This window comes from Meles meles, chromosome 10 (genome assembly GCF_922984935.1).
Source record: "Meles meles chromosome 10, mMelMel3.1 paternal haplotype, whole genome shotgun sequence".
In the NCBI taxonomy this organism is placed as follows: Eukaryota; Metazoa; Chordata; class Mammalia; order Carnivora; family Mustelidae; genus Meles; species Meles meles.
Genome location: NC_060075.1, coordinates 84,782,501 through 84,797,697, shown reverse-complemented (window position 1 = coordinate 84,797,697; position 15,197 = coordinate 84,782,501). Strand labels below are relative to the sequence as shown.

Genomic DNA, 15,197 nt, shown 5'->3' with positions numbered 1-15,197 from the left:
ATAAGGATCTCATAATCAACTAAGAATATAAAGTTGGACTGCTATGTACTATTACAGGCAGAATGAGTTTTCCCCATTTCCTAGTCTGTGGGGTTTCTATGAATATCCCTGTACAGGCTCTATTTTACCTTTAGTAAATGGTGTGGGAATTTCTTACCTAAGAATTGAATTAGCCCTATTGTAAAAGATAGAGCAATTCTAAAGCTTTTGCTAGCCCTCAATATTGCCAAAATGGCCGTTAAAGGCTGATGGTTCTACTACTTAAAAGGTAGCTGTGGTGAGTCTCACATTTCTTCTACACAAAAAAGAATCTTGGCATGGTTTAGAGGCGGGAGGATGTACTAAATGGGTATTGATACCATTCACGTTACAATGTAAACAATTTCTCCACTGTGAATGGAGTATTCGGAATAGGTATTGTTGTTTGAGAAAATATTCTCTTTTTTTAGATTTTTATTTATTTATTTATTTATTTATTTTGACAGAGAGAGATCACAAGTAGACAGAGAGGCAGGCAGAGAGAGAGAGAGGGAAGCAGGCTCGCCGCTGAGCAGACAGCCCGATGCGGGACTCGATCCCAGGACCCTGAGATCATGACCCGAGCCAAAGGCAGCGGCTTAACCCACTGAGCCACCCAGGCTCCCGAAAATTATAGTCTTTGGGGGAGGAAATCCCCCCCCAATTTTATCCATAGTTTCTTAGCTATCTGGCTTTTTTCTTCTTTTTTAAATTGATTTTGGCCACTTAATTTTTTTCTGGAAATTGTGCATTTCATCACTATATTAGTTGGCAGAGGCTGTCATAACAAAGTAGGACAAACTGGGTGGCTTAAACAACCAGATTTGTTTGTCTCACGGTTCTTGTAGGTTAGAAATTTGAATCAAGCAGGGCTGATTCTTTCTGAGGGCCATGAGGGAAGCATCTGTCACAGGTCTATCTCCTTGACTTGAAGATGTCTGTCTTCTTCCTGAGTCTCTTCATAACATCTTGCCTCTATGCTTATCTCCTCTTTTTATGTTGTTTTATTTATAAGGACACTAGTCATACTGAATTGGGGGCTAAGGCCCATCCTACCCAGGCTTGGCCTCATTTTAACTAATTTCATCTGCAATGACCTATATCCAAAAAAGTTCACATTATGAAATGCTGGGGGATTCCAAACATATGATTTTTATGGGGATATAATTTAACCCATAGGAATTAGTAATGTAAAATATTTTCTTATTGTGTTTTAAATAGTATTTTAGTATTAAAAAGTCTTCCTTATTTTTATCTGATTTCTCCTCTAATTTATTTGTAATCATTTTCTCATAGAATATTTCAAAAGTATGCATAAATAGGGAGAATAGTATAAGGAACTGCCATGTAACTATCACCACTATTAACAATTATCAACTCATGACCAATCTTTTTTTAAAGATTCTTTTTATTTGAGTAGAGTTGAAACAAAATGTTACGTTTGTGTCTGGTGTACAGCATAGTGATCCCACCACTTTGTTCATTGTGCTATCCTTACCACAAGTATAGCTGTCATCTGTTACCTTATAATCCTGTTACAATTATCATTGGCTATATTCCTTATGCTATGCCTTTGGTTCCTGTGATTTAGCAACTCATGGCCAATCTTCTTATATTTACACTTCTGCCCTCCTCAGTCATATGCATTTTTGAAGTAAATCCCAGGTATTATATTATCTGATAATGGTTTTACATCTCTAAAAACATAAGAACTTTAAAAACATAGCCACAATAGTGATATACTTAAAAATAAACAATAATTTCTAAATATCATCAACCATGTAGTCAAATAAAATTTTATCAAATGCCAGGAAAAATACCTGCCCCCTGCTACTTTCCTCCATCCTTCCCTCCCTTCCTTCCTTTCTATAGTTCAGAAGTCAGGAACCTTTTTTTACATAAAGGACCAGAAAATAAACATTTCCGGGTTTGTTGGCCACATACAGTTTTCATTGTATATATTATTTTATTTACTGTTATAAACATTTAAAAATGTAAAAGCCGTTTTAAGCTTGTAGACTGTAAAAACAAGTCATAGGCTGGATTTGACCTTCAACCTACAGTTTGCTGACTTCTATATAGTTTGCTGTTTGAACTGGCATTAAGATCTATGTTGTATTGGTTTGAGATTATATATGCATGAGATTTATTAGAGTAAATGCCAGTGAGAGAAAATAGGAAAGAAACCAGGACTGTCTCAGAGTACCACCAGATTGCAATGCAGTTCTGACTATTGAGGGAAAGAGAAAAGTGGGGGAAGATTGGGTACAAGAGTCCTCTGGGACCTTAGTTATTCTAATATTGTTTCACTTTATGATATCCCTGATCTCTTGAACCCACCCCTTCATGAGCCAGTAGTTATTTATCTTTTCTCACCATCCTTATTTTCCATCATATTGTCTTCTTTATAACTGACGTTTCTTCCTCGTTTATCCTAGCAGTTAGAGCCTCTAGTTTTTATTGCATCTCAGAAATAACATTTTTTATTTCAACCTGATTTAGGTTTTAGTTCTTTTATTTCTCCAGTAAGGGATTCTTTAGTGTCTCCTATGGCTTTTTCAAGCCCAAAGAGTATCTTTACAATTGTTGTTTTGAATTCTAGTTCTGACATTTTACTTACATCCATATTCATTAGATTCCTGGCTGTGAGTTCTGCTTCTTGTTCTCTTTTTGGGGTGAGTTCTTCCATCTTGTCATTATGTCCAGAAAAGAATAAAACAAAGGGAGGGAAAATACAAATATAGCAGCAATGATACCAGAAAAATGTATATTACACAAATCAGAAGAGAACAGAAACCAAAATGAAAAAAGAAAAAAAACTGAGAATAAAATCAAGCAAGAAATAGAACATACCAGAACAATAAACTGGATCCTGAGTGTATTTTGGTCTGTTTGTTAGAAGAAACTAGATCCCAAAATAGGCAAAAAAGAAAACCTCAAAAATGTTTAAGTGTAAAATGAAGTTTAAAATGAAACTTGAAAGTATAAAAGTGTAAAAATGAAATTTCAAAAAGACTTAAAAATAATTGATAAGATAATAAAATAATTGAAAAGGAAAATAAAATATAAAACTGAAGGACTAAAAAATAATAACTATGCTGGAAAAAATACACACTACACAAATCAGAAGAGAACAGAAACCAGTAAGATAAGAAAAGGGAAAAAAATGGGAATAAAATGCGACAAGAAGTTGAACAGAACAGAACAATAATCTAGATCCAGGGTGTATTTTGGTCTGTTTGTTAGAAGAAACCAGATATTAAAAATAGGCAAGAAAGAAAACTATGTATATATGTGTGTGTATATATATATCTCTATATACATATATGCCTATTTTGGGATCTTGCCTATACTTGACTATATTTGGGACACACACACACACACACACAAATGTAGTTGAATACAATGAAATGAAGCCAAAAATGAAATATATATATATTTATAAACTGTAAGTGTAAAAATGAAAATTTAAAAAGACAAAAATAATTGAAAAGACAAGAAAATAATTGGACTCCACTGGCAGCCCCTGCCAGGATTGTGCTGCACTTACCACCAATGCACCCTACAGCCACAACTCCACCACCACCCTTTGGAATGGCCAGTAGGGGACCTGCCTACAGCCTGAGCTGGGAGGTAGAGCAGAAGATTGAGAAACAGTAGGATGCAGACCTGGAGCAGATCCTGATCCAGTGAATCACCACCCAGTGCCACAAGGATGTGAGCTGGCCCTAGCCTGGGCGGGAGAGCTTCCAGAACAGGCATAAGGAAGGCATGGTTCTGTGTGAGCTCATTAACAGGCTGTACCCCAAAGGACAGGCCCCAGGGAAAAATATCCAGGCCTCCACTAGAGCCTTCAAGGTGCTGGAGCAGATATCTCAGTTCCTACAGGCAGTCAAGCACTGTGGCATCAACACCACTGACATTTTTCAGACTGTGGACATCTGGAAAGAAAAGAACATAGCCTATATGCAGTGGATGCTGATGAACCTGGGTGAACTGGTGGTAGCCCAGGGTAACGAGCTTTTCTCTGGGGATCCCAACTGCTTTCCTAAGAAGTCCAAGGAGAACCCTTGGAACTTCTCAGACAACCAGCTGCAAGAGGGCAAGATTGTCATTGGGTTGCAGATGGGCCGCAACTGCTGGGCATCCCAGGCCAGCATGACCAGCTATGGGATGCCCTGCCAAATCCTCTGATCCTATCCCAGCCCTGTTCCTGCCCTCCCATGAATGGCATATATATATGCCATTCATATATATATATATATATCACACACATATATATATGTTTTAGCAGTGACATTCCCTGAGAGCTCCTGGGACTTTCACACTCCCCTCTGCCAGATTGGGGGCCTGGCCTGGCCTGCCTCCTCTGGGGGTACCCAATGGCAAGTTCTATCCTTGTGCTTACTAATACATTCCCTTCTTTAAACCCCTCCACCCCAAAAGACAAGAAAATAATTGAAAAGTGTAAAAATATAAAACTGAAGGACTAAAGAATAATAACTATACCAGAAAAATACACATTGCACAATCAGAAGAGAACAGAAACCAAGCAGAAAAGGGAAAAAATGGGAATAAAATGGAAATAAAATCAGATAGGAAGTTGATCAGAACAGAACAATAAACTAGACCTTGGTGTATATTGGTCTGTTTGTTAGAAAAAACTAGATCCCGAAATTGGTCAGAAAGGGAAAATAAAATAAAATAAAATAAAATAGGGGCGCCTGGGTGGCTCAGTGGGTTAAAGCCTCTGCCTTCGGCTCAGGTCATGATCCCAGGGTCCTGGGATCGAGCCCCACATCGGGCTCTCTGCTCCTCGGAGATCCTGCTTCCTCCTCTCTCTGCCTCCCTGACTACCTGTGATCTGTCTCTCTGTCAAATAAATAGGTAAAATTAAAAAAAACAAAAACAAAAACAAAAATAAAATAAAATATATTTGAATACAATGAACGGAAGCCAAAAATGAAAAATATATAAATGGCAAGTGAAAAAATGAAAATTAAAAAATAATTGATAAAATAAGAAAATAGCTGCAAAGGGTAATAAAATATAAAAAAGGATTAAAGAAAAATAAGAAAAAACCCACAAATGCTATATACTTCTTTCTCCCAAAGCTGGAGTTTTACAGTTTTGTACGATTGGTAAACCTGGTATTTGCCAGAAGTTCCCGCCGGTCTTCTAGGGGAGGGGCCTGTTTCACCGATTCTCAGGGGTCTTTGCCGGGAGGAATTGCACCGCTCTTGCCAGGGGGCTTGAAATGGCGGCGCTCCGATCTCTATCCCAGGAGCTTATTTTGAATCCCCCACTCTTAAGTGAGCCCTCACAGAAAAGAAGTCAATCACTCTTGTCTGTCTAGTTTCAGACTGAACTCTGTGTTCATCCAGTCTGTGCCTGAGCATTTCTACCTCAAGCACGAGACCCGCTCATGAGTCTCCAAACTGTAAACAGATTTTTGTGGAGTGTACAGGGCTGCTCCTCTCAGGGTAGGGAAGGGGGCCTCACTGCAGTTCTGCTTTTTGCTGGGCCCCTGCTCAGAGAACTTTCCCGTTACCATGCAGGGGTTCCTGGTTTATGGCAACACCAAGGAGAAAAAAGCACCTGGTCTCACTGTTGCAACCAGCTTTCCTGCTCCAATGCCTGGGAACTCTGCCACACTCAGAACGAGGGTGCCCCTCATTCTTTTTGTGATCCCAGGGATCCTGAGACCATGCTGCCCCACCTGGGATTCTGCCTGCTGGAATTCTCCTGAGCACCATTCAGGTAAACTTACGAAAGTTCCAACTTTGCACTCTGCTGTTTGTAACCCTTTCCAGTAGCCGGCTTGTGGAGGCGCTCTACTCTGGTCTTTTATCTCCCAATGTGTCACCTCAGATTCACATCTCTGCATCTCCTATGTTGCAAAAAGTCTTTGCTTTTCTATTTGTAAAATTCTTTTCTCAGATATCTGGCTTATTTTCCAGGTTTTCAGAATGATTTAATAATTATCTAGCTGATTTCCAGGGCTCGGACAAAACTCGGATCCCCTGCTCCTCCATCGTCTTGGAAGGTCTCAAATTCTATCTTTTGCCAGTGGGAGCTTGTTCAAGTTGGTTAGTAGGTCATTTTTGGAAACAATTTTTAAATCAAACTTATTAGATATTATTTATATGTAAGATTCTGCTCACATTTTACTTATTCAGTTTGATGAACTTGGACAATTGTAAAAATCCATGTGACAACTACCCCAGGCAAGATGTAGTACATTCCTTTTTTATTTTACACTCATATACATTTTTTCTTTTACTTATTTATTTACTCTTAAACTTAAAATGTTATATTGGTTTCAGGTGTACAATATAATGATTCAACAATTCTATATATTACTTAGTGCTCATCACAACAAATGTACTCATTTTATCTCTTTCACCCATCCGCAGCCTACCTCTGGTAACCACCAATTTTTCACTGTATTTGAGTCTGGCTTTTTTGGGGGGAGGGGTCCTCTTTTTTCATTGGTTCATTTGTTTTGTTTCTTAAGTTCCATTCCATATATGAGTGAAATCATATGTTACTTGTCTTTCTCTGACTGACTTATTTCACTTCGTACTATACTCTCTAGATCCATCCATGTTACAAATAGCAGAATTTCATTACTTTTTAGGGCTGAGTAATATTCTATTGTGTGTGTGTGTGTGTGTGTGTGTGTGTGTGTATTTCTGCTTTATTCATTCATCTTCGGATGGACAAATGAGTTGCTTCCATATTTTGGCTATTGTAAATAATGTTACAATAAACATAGGGGTGTACATATCTAGTAAAATTAGTATTTTTGTATTCATTGGGTAAATACTCACTAGTAGAACATCTGGATCATATGGTAATTTTATTTTTAAATTTTTGAGAAACCTCTAATTTTTTCCACAGTAACTGCACAAGTTTGCATTTCCACCAGCAGTTTATAAGGGTTCCTTTTTCTCCATATCTTTGCAACACATGTTGTTCCTTGTGTTTTTGATGTTAGCCATTCTGCCAGGTGTGAGGTGTATCTCATTGTGGTTTTGGTTTGCATTTCTCTGATGATGAGTGATGTTGAGCATCTTTTCATGTGCCTGTTGACCATCTGCACGCCTTTTTTTGAGAAATGTCTGTTCATGTCTTCTGCCCATTTTAATTGGATCATTTGTATATTACTTATATATTTTGGATACTAATCCCTTACTGGATATATCATTTGCAAATATCTTCTCCCATTCAGTAGCTTGTCTTTTTGTTCAGTTGATATTTTCCTTTGCTGGGCAGAAGCTTTTAGTTTTGATGTAGTCCCAATCATTTATTTTTGCTTTTATTTCCTTTGCCTGAGGAAACTATCTAGAAAAATGGTACTAAGGCCCATGTCAGAGAAATTACTGTCTATGCTCTCTTCTGGGGTTTTTATAGTTTCAGATCTCACATTTTGGATTATTTCTGTGTTTGGTGTATGAAAGTGGTCCAGTTTCATTCTTTTGCATATAATTGTCCAGTTTTCCCAACATCATTTGTTGAAGACACCATTTTTTTCCCATTGCATATTCCTGCCTCCTTTGTCATAAGGACTATTTAATATGACTATTTAATATGGGTATATTTCTGGGCTCTCTCTTGTGCTCCATTGATTTATGTGTCTACTTTTGTGCCAGTTCCACAGTGTTTTGATTACTGCAGCTTTGCAGTATATACAGAAATCTGGGATTGTGATACCTTGTTTTGTTCTTCTTTTTTGAGCTCTTGCTGTTTTGGTCTTCTGTGTTTACACAGAAATTTGGGATTATTTGTTGTAGTTTTATAAAAAATGCTATTGGTATTTTGATAGGGCTTGCATTAAATCAAGATTTAGCATATTTCTATCATTCTAGAAAACTTCCTTCTGCTACTTTGAATTAGTCGGCTCCTCCCTCAATCTCAAACAAGTATTAACCTGATTTTTAACACTATAGATTCATTTTTTTAGTACTAAAAATTCATATAAATGGAATTTTACTATATGTACTTCGTTATGTCTGTCTTCTTTCACTCGGTATAAAGTTTCAAGATTCATCCATATTATATGTAGGTAAATCTTTTTCTTTTTTAATTGCTAAGCAATATTGCCTTGGATGAATATATCAAGATTGCCTTCATAGTCAATTGGCATTCCATAATCAGACACTCCCTACCAGATCCTAGTAGTACACCACTGTTGCTCTAGGAACCACATAATCTGAAGTATGAGCCTCCCATTAGGTCTAGTCATAAACGTTACACCATGTCTTTTTCACCAATGATGCTTTGAATTCCACAGAGTCTGTAAGGAGGCATCACAGCATAAAGCTTTATTTAAAATAAATTTATTTTGGGATAATTCATAGTAAGAAATAATACAGAGATTCTGTGCACATTTTACAGTTTCTCTCAATGATATTTCTTTTCTTTTTTAAGATTGTGTTTATTTTTGAGAGACACAGAGAGAGAGAGAACTGGGGAAGGAGCATAGAGAGAGAAACAAGCTCGATATAGGGCCCAATCTTGGGATCCTGTGATAGTGACCTAAGCCAAAACCAAGAGTTGGACACTCAACTAACTGAGCTACCCAGGCGCCCCTCAATGGTAACTTCTTGCAAAATTATAGTAAATATACAGGGTATTATCATTCCTTCTGTCAAGATAAAAACATTTTTATCATCACAAAGGTCTCTCATGTTGCCATCCTACAGTCACATCCACTTCCCTCCTACCCCCCCCCCCCCCCCCCCCCCGCAATCTGGTCCTTAAGTCTGGGCAACCACTAATCTATTCTCCATTTCTAAAATTTTGTCATTTCTATAGAGATGTGTAAGTAGAAATATATAGTATGAAACCATTTGGTATTGGCTTTTTTTTTCTACTCTCTTTAATTCCCTGGAGATTCATTCAGATTGTTATGTGTATCACTGGTTTGTTCTTTTTTTTAATTGCTGAATAGTAGTCCGTGGTGTGGATATACCACAGTTCGTTTAAGTATGTTGAAGGATATCTGGATTGTTTCCAAATTTTGCATATTATGAATAAAGCTGCTATGAGCATTCATACAGATTTTTTTTTTGTGAGCATAAGCTTTCATTTCTTTGTGGCAAATGCTCAAGCACAATTGAAGAGTCATATGGCAGTTGTGTTTAGATTTTTGAGAAACTGCCAAAATATTCTCAGAGTGGTTGTATCATTTTATATTCTAGTTTCTCCACATCCTTGTCAGTATATGATGTTGTCACTATTTTTAATTTAGCTACTCTGATAGGTGTACAGTGATTTTTCATTTTGTTTTAAATTTTCATTTCCATAATGACTAAGGATGTTGAACATCTTCTATGTGCTTATTTGCCATCTGTTTCCTTTCTGTGAAATATCTGATCATTCATTTTTTGGCATGAAGACTATTGTTGTAATAATTTTTGTAATGTTTAAGTATTCCCTTTCCCCAGTGTATAGTCACCAAATTAAATGGCTGTAGTTTCCATTGGGAAAAGATTGGGATATTTATGACCATTTATACTTGTCATGGTGTTCCAGGGTCCTCTCTGCTCTGGACTTCCAAAAACTAACAAGAGGCCATGACTCTTTGCTGGGCAACTATTCTCAGAATTCTGGTTTTCTTTAAAATCTTTTAATTTTCCAGGGGTGCCTGGGTGGCTCAGTGGTTTGGGCTGCTGCCTTCGGCTCAGGTCATGATCTCAGGGTCCTGGGATCGAGTCCCACATCGGGCTCTCTGCTCGGCAGGGAGCCTGCTTCCCTCTCACTCTCTCAGCCTGCCTCTCTACCTACTTATGATCTCTCTCTGTCAAATAAATAAATAACATCTTTAAAAAAAATCTTTTAATTTTCCAGATTGTGGAGTATCCTTATTTCCTATTCATCTCATTTGCCCTTAGGAAAGCTGTGTATTAACCACTTCCATAAGTCTCTGCTTATCAAGTGTCCCTAGTTTTTTCTCTGACCGCACCACCCATAATTATTGTATCCATCCAGCTTCTGTCCCTGCTTGGACTCTCTATTGTTTTGAGAGCCTAGCATAACTATTGCTATTATTTGACCCTATTCTCTAATGTCATCCTCTATTTTTTAGCCCTAGCCTACAGAGGAGAACTGTGCTAAACTTTAAAATATTGCTGATGACCTTCTCATTAACATATTTCTTATAGTTTGGGTAAGTATTGTGAAGTTTCTGGCCCTATATGTTATATGCACTCTAGCAAACGCACTTATATTAGCTTTTAAATAACCTTTCCCCATTATCTGATATAGTAATTGAGGCATTTCTACCTCACTTAGTATAAGCCATTACATTTTGCATGCTTCTGGGAGTTATCCTAATAAGATGTTTATGTCTCTTTAAGCCTTTGACAGAGAATTATATTCCATATCTTGGGAGAGGATATATTGATAGTTTCCTCCTATTCAACTTTATGTTCTGGCACTCTTGATTACACTCCCTCAGGATCTAGTCCCACTGGTTCCTCCTGGCACATGATGGCTACGTCCGGTAGCTCTTTTGGGGTACAGTTCCTTCCCCCCCATGCCCAGAATTTTTCAGTCAGGACAGATTTCAAGGGATGTTTTGTAGGGAAGAGGCCTCTGCATTTTTTTTTTTTTTTTTAAGCAAGGGAGACTGTTATCCTGTTTTAGAGAGACGTGAGCCATTTCTATAGGCTCAGCAAGTCTAGAAGACTTTGAGAATTTTCAGGGCAACCACTAGATATAACCATTCCATATGTCAGGGTCCTATTTTTCTCTTCACTATGTTTCCGACCTAGGCATAGCACTTCTGCCTTCGTTGGGAGTTAAACAGTTATAGTTTGGTGAATCTGAGGCTTGTGTTCTGAGCTGGGTCCTCAGTTTTCTCCTCCCTCTGGCTTCAAGAGACAATAGTCTCCAGACCGTTGGTCTTTCGCCCTTAGCTTTTACTTGCTGATTAATCACCTTGGCTATATATCATCTTATTCAACAATCAAGTTTATCAAAAACCACTCAGCTAGGGATGCCTGGGTGGCTCAGTTGGTTGAGCGGCTGCGTTTGGCTCAGGTCATGATACTGGCATCCTGGAATCGAGTCCCACATCAGGCTCTTTCTCGGCGGGGAGCCTGCTTCTCCCCTCTGCCTCTGCCTGCCACTCTGTCTGCCTGTGCTTGCTCACTCTCTCTCTGACAAATAAATAAATAAAATCTTTAAAAAAAACAACAACAAACTACTCAATTGTGCTATTCTTATAGTTGTGGTTTCCCCCACATTTCTTAGTTTATATGCTGCACCAGCCAGTGCACTCCTATCCCTCATTATGGCATCCCAGTACCACACTAGTAACAGTTTTAACATTTGCATTGCCATGTTGTGCCAGTGGTACTATATTCCATTCATAGTTTGCCATGCGGTGGGGAGTGATCCAGCTTCAAATTCCCATCCAAAATTGGCTGTCTTGAACAACTCCTGGCATTAAGCTCACAGGGAAGCAGAATCTGTGATAGAGATTAGTGTGCAGGTGGTTTCTTATAAGTTTGGAGAGGAAAGGAAAGAAGTAGAACTTTGCAAAGGAAGAAGATTAACTGGATCCAGTTTCAACTGAGGCCTTAGCTGAACTTCAGGTTATGTAAAGATAGATTGACCGTTCAGAAATACTCTGAATTGGAGCAAGGAAGACAGACCTTTCTATGTTCAGCTTCACTTGGAAAAGAAATATCACCTTGGGCAAGGTGGCTGTCTTTAGTTGTCTGATAGGACTGATAGCTGAAAGCTATCTGCCAGACCCTCTCTTAGCAATTTGTTTAAGAATATATGCAGGGGCGCCTGGGTGGCTCAGTGGGTTCAGCCTCTGCCTTTGGCTCAGGTCATGATCTCAGGGTCTTGGGATCAAGCCCCGCATCGGGCTCTCTGCTCAGCAGGGAGCCTGCTTCCCCCTCTCTCTCTGCCTGCTTCTCTGCCTACTTGTGATCTCTGTCTGTCAAATAAATAAATAAAATCATAAAAAAAATAGATACAGAATATCATCCCATTCTATTATATATGTATAGATATTTCTCATTCCATTTTAAAGTTGCATAGTACCCCAATATGTGCATATATCAGAGTTTATTCAATGCATTCTTTTTTTTTTAATTTTTATTTATTTATTAGACCTAGAGAGAACCCACATAGGGGGAATGGGAGAGGGAGAAGCAGGCTTCCTGGAGCAGGGAGCCCAATGCGGGGCTTGATCCCAGGACCCCGGGATCATGACCTGAGCCGAAGGCAGACCCTTAATGACTGAGCCACCCAGGTGCTCCTCAATGCATTTTTTAAAAGATTTTATTTATTTATTTGAGAGAGGGGGACCACAAGCCAGGGACAGGGGGTAGGGAGAGAGGGAGGAGAGAGGGAGAACCCCCTCTACTGAGCAGGGAACCCGATGGGGGGCTTAATCCCAGGACCCTGAGATCATGACCAGAGCCCAAGGCAGATGCTTAACTGAGTGAGCTACCCAGGTGCCACAATCCATTCCCTTTTGATATGTATGTATATTATCATATATATAATATATATGTATATATATATGTGTTTCCGTCTTATAGCCTTATTTTTACATCTTTTTTTATTTTTGTCAGTGTAACTTTGAGATAGACTCATAGAAGTAAGACTCCTGCTTCAAAAGGTAAATATGTATGCAATATTGCTGGATATATTCAATATCCCTTTCATAGGCATTTTACCATTTTGCAGCACCAACAGCAAGTAATGACAGTGCCATTTATTCACAATCTCATCCATAGATGGTGTTGTTAAACTTTTGATTTTCCAATCTGATATGTGAGAAATGACATCTCAATGTAGTTTTAATTTACATTTCTCTTATTTTGAATGATTCTGAGCATCTTTTCATATGGGTAAGAGTCATTTACATTTTTAACTGTCTCTTCATCTTTCTAACTCATTTTTCTGTGGGGTTGATGGTTTTTTTGTGTGTCTATTTTTGTCATTTAGAAGTACTGTATACACTGTAGAGAGTAACCCTTTGTAACTTAAATTACAAATTCATTTTTGAAATTTTCCATCTATTTTGCCCATATATTTTGTGATGTAAAGTTTTATTTTATTTTTATGTAATCAAATGTATCCATCTTTTTTCCATACCGCTTCTAAATTATGGTTGGAAAACATTTCTTCATTTCCAGCATATAGAGTAATTTACACATGATTTTTGAGTAGTCCTGCTCCAGGCCAAAAACTTATGTGTGATCATTTAGGTCCAAATTAAGGCAGGTATAGTCTTTACCTGGAAATCTGCCCTCCCTACACTGGACTTGGTGCACAGTCTGGGGGAAGGTACAGTTAAGGACTCAGCACTCCCACACCTACAATGCTCTTGGATTGCAGATATAGAAATATCTAAATCTATAACCCCAGTGCCTCCATTTAGAGACCTCCTTCGTTGCGGGGAAGGGCCTGTCCAAGGCACCTCTTTCACGGATACCACCTTATCCAGGCACCTTGAAGATGCTTTTCCCCACTTTCACTCAAGATTCAGTGTTGTTCAACTTCTAGCCCTTCTTCAATTCTCTCCTTGGCCCCCCAGGTCCATACAAAGCTGGAGATTTCCTCCCATCTGCTTACATCTGATCCTCACCCTGCAATTGCTAGGGGAAAAAATAAACCAAAGGGAAAGCCAGTAGTTTTTTCCTGCTTTGCCTCTTACTTAGGATATATCAATGAGTGAATAAAGTCTTGATTGTTTCTTTCATTTTGACTTGTCCTAATTTACCACCTCGACACAGGCAGCTCAGCAATCTCCAGCTCAGCTGTTGACAGTTTTAAATACTTACATTAATTCAATTTTTGCACTCCTATCTCTGATACACTTGTAATTTTTAGTGTGAGGAATGGATCCAATCATTCCCCCCCACCCCCACTGTTTTGAAATATCACTTCTAAACTAATGATTTATTGTTGCTTAAACCTTCTGCCTGGAAGTGAAACTTATCACTTCCAATCACAATTTACAGGCTAAAGCAAATTCCATAGTGAAGCCTGAGGCCAATAAGGTAGGAAGGGATAATCCTACCCCAGGAAGGAGTACCAAATATTTATAAATAATAATAACATCTGTTACACACTTCTATCCCCATCTGTGCAGAGGCATGTCCCCATCCAAAATAACAAATGAGGCACCCACTGTTAGTTTCCAGTGCAATCTTCTAGATGTTTTCAAGATTAATCAATGATAAATGTTAGTAGTAGTAATGTTCATCCTGTCTTGTTCCTGAATTTAGTAGAGATTCTCTGAGTGCTTTTCCATACAGCATACTGCTGGATTTGGCATTGAAATAGATATATTTTATCATTCTATATTATTGAGTATTTAGTTTTGCCAGATTCCAAATTTTCAAGATCTATGGGATACTAATATACAATTTTTCTAAGATCTACTAAGAGGATGCATAATGTTAGCATATTTCTTAATTTTGAGTTTTATTTTGCATTTTTTTTTAAGATTTTATTTATTTATTTGACAGACAGAGATCACAAGCAGGCAGAGAGGCAGACAGAGAGAGAGGAGGAAGCAGGCTCCCTGCCAAGCAGAGAGCCCGATGCGGGGCTCGAACCCAGGATCTTGGGATCATGACCCGAGCCGAAGGCAGAGGCTTTAACCCACTGAGCCACCCAGGCGCCCCTTATTTTGTATTTTTGTGTAATCTTTCACTACATTACATTAATATCTTCTGAATACTTATAAGGAATAAACAATATGTATAAAGTTGCCATAGAGTCTGGCACAAGGTTCAAACACAAGATATTAGATATTATTATTCGCCTATAGAATTCCTTCTATTTCTATATTTCCTTTGTTTTATATATAAATTTTAAATCATCTGGACTTTAGCCTAACATGTAAGGACATTCAATTGTTCTTTCTCCCTTCCTCTCTCTATTCCCCTCCCTTCCCTCCTTCCCTCCCTCCCTCCTTTCTTCCATCTCTCCTTCCCTCCTTCCTTCCATCTCCCTTTCCTTCCTTCCATCTTTCCTTCCTTCCTTCCTTCCTTCCTTCCATCTTTCCTTCCTTCCTTTCTTCTTTCCTTTTTTGGCTGTCTGCTAATGGTTAGCTGAATGTTTTACTAACCTGTATTGACTCTTCACTCATTTCTCCCTTGATTTGAAATGCTACCTTTACCTTTTATGAATATATT

General features: G+C 38.4%; 1 pseudogene; it reads left to right on the top strand.

Annotated features, from left to right (window-relative positions):
• The first annotated feature begins 3,600 nt into the window (after nucleotides 1-3,600).
• Nucleotides 3,601-4,212, top strand: LOC123952301 (annotated as a pseudogene).
• The last annotated feature ends 10,985 nt before the right edge of the window (nucleotides 4,213-15,197 follow it).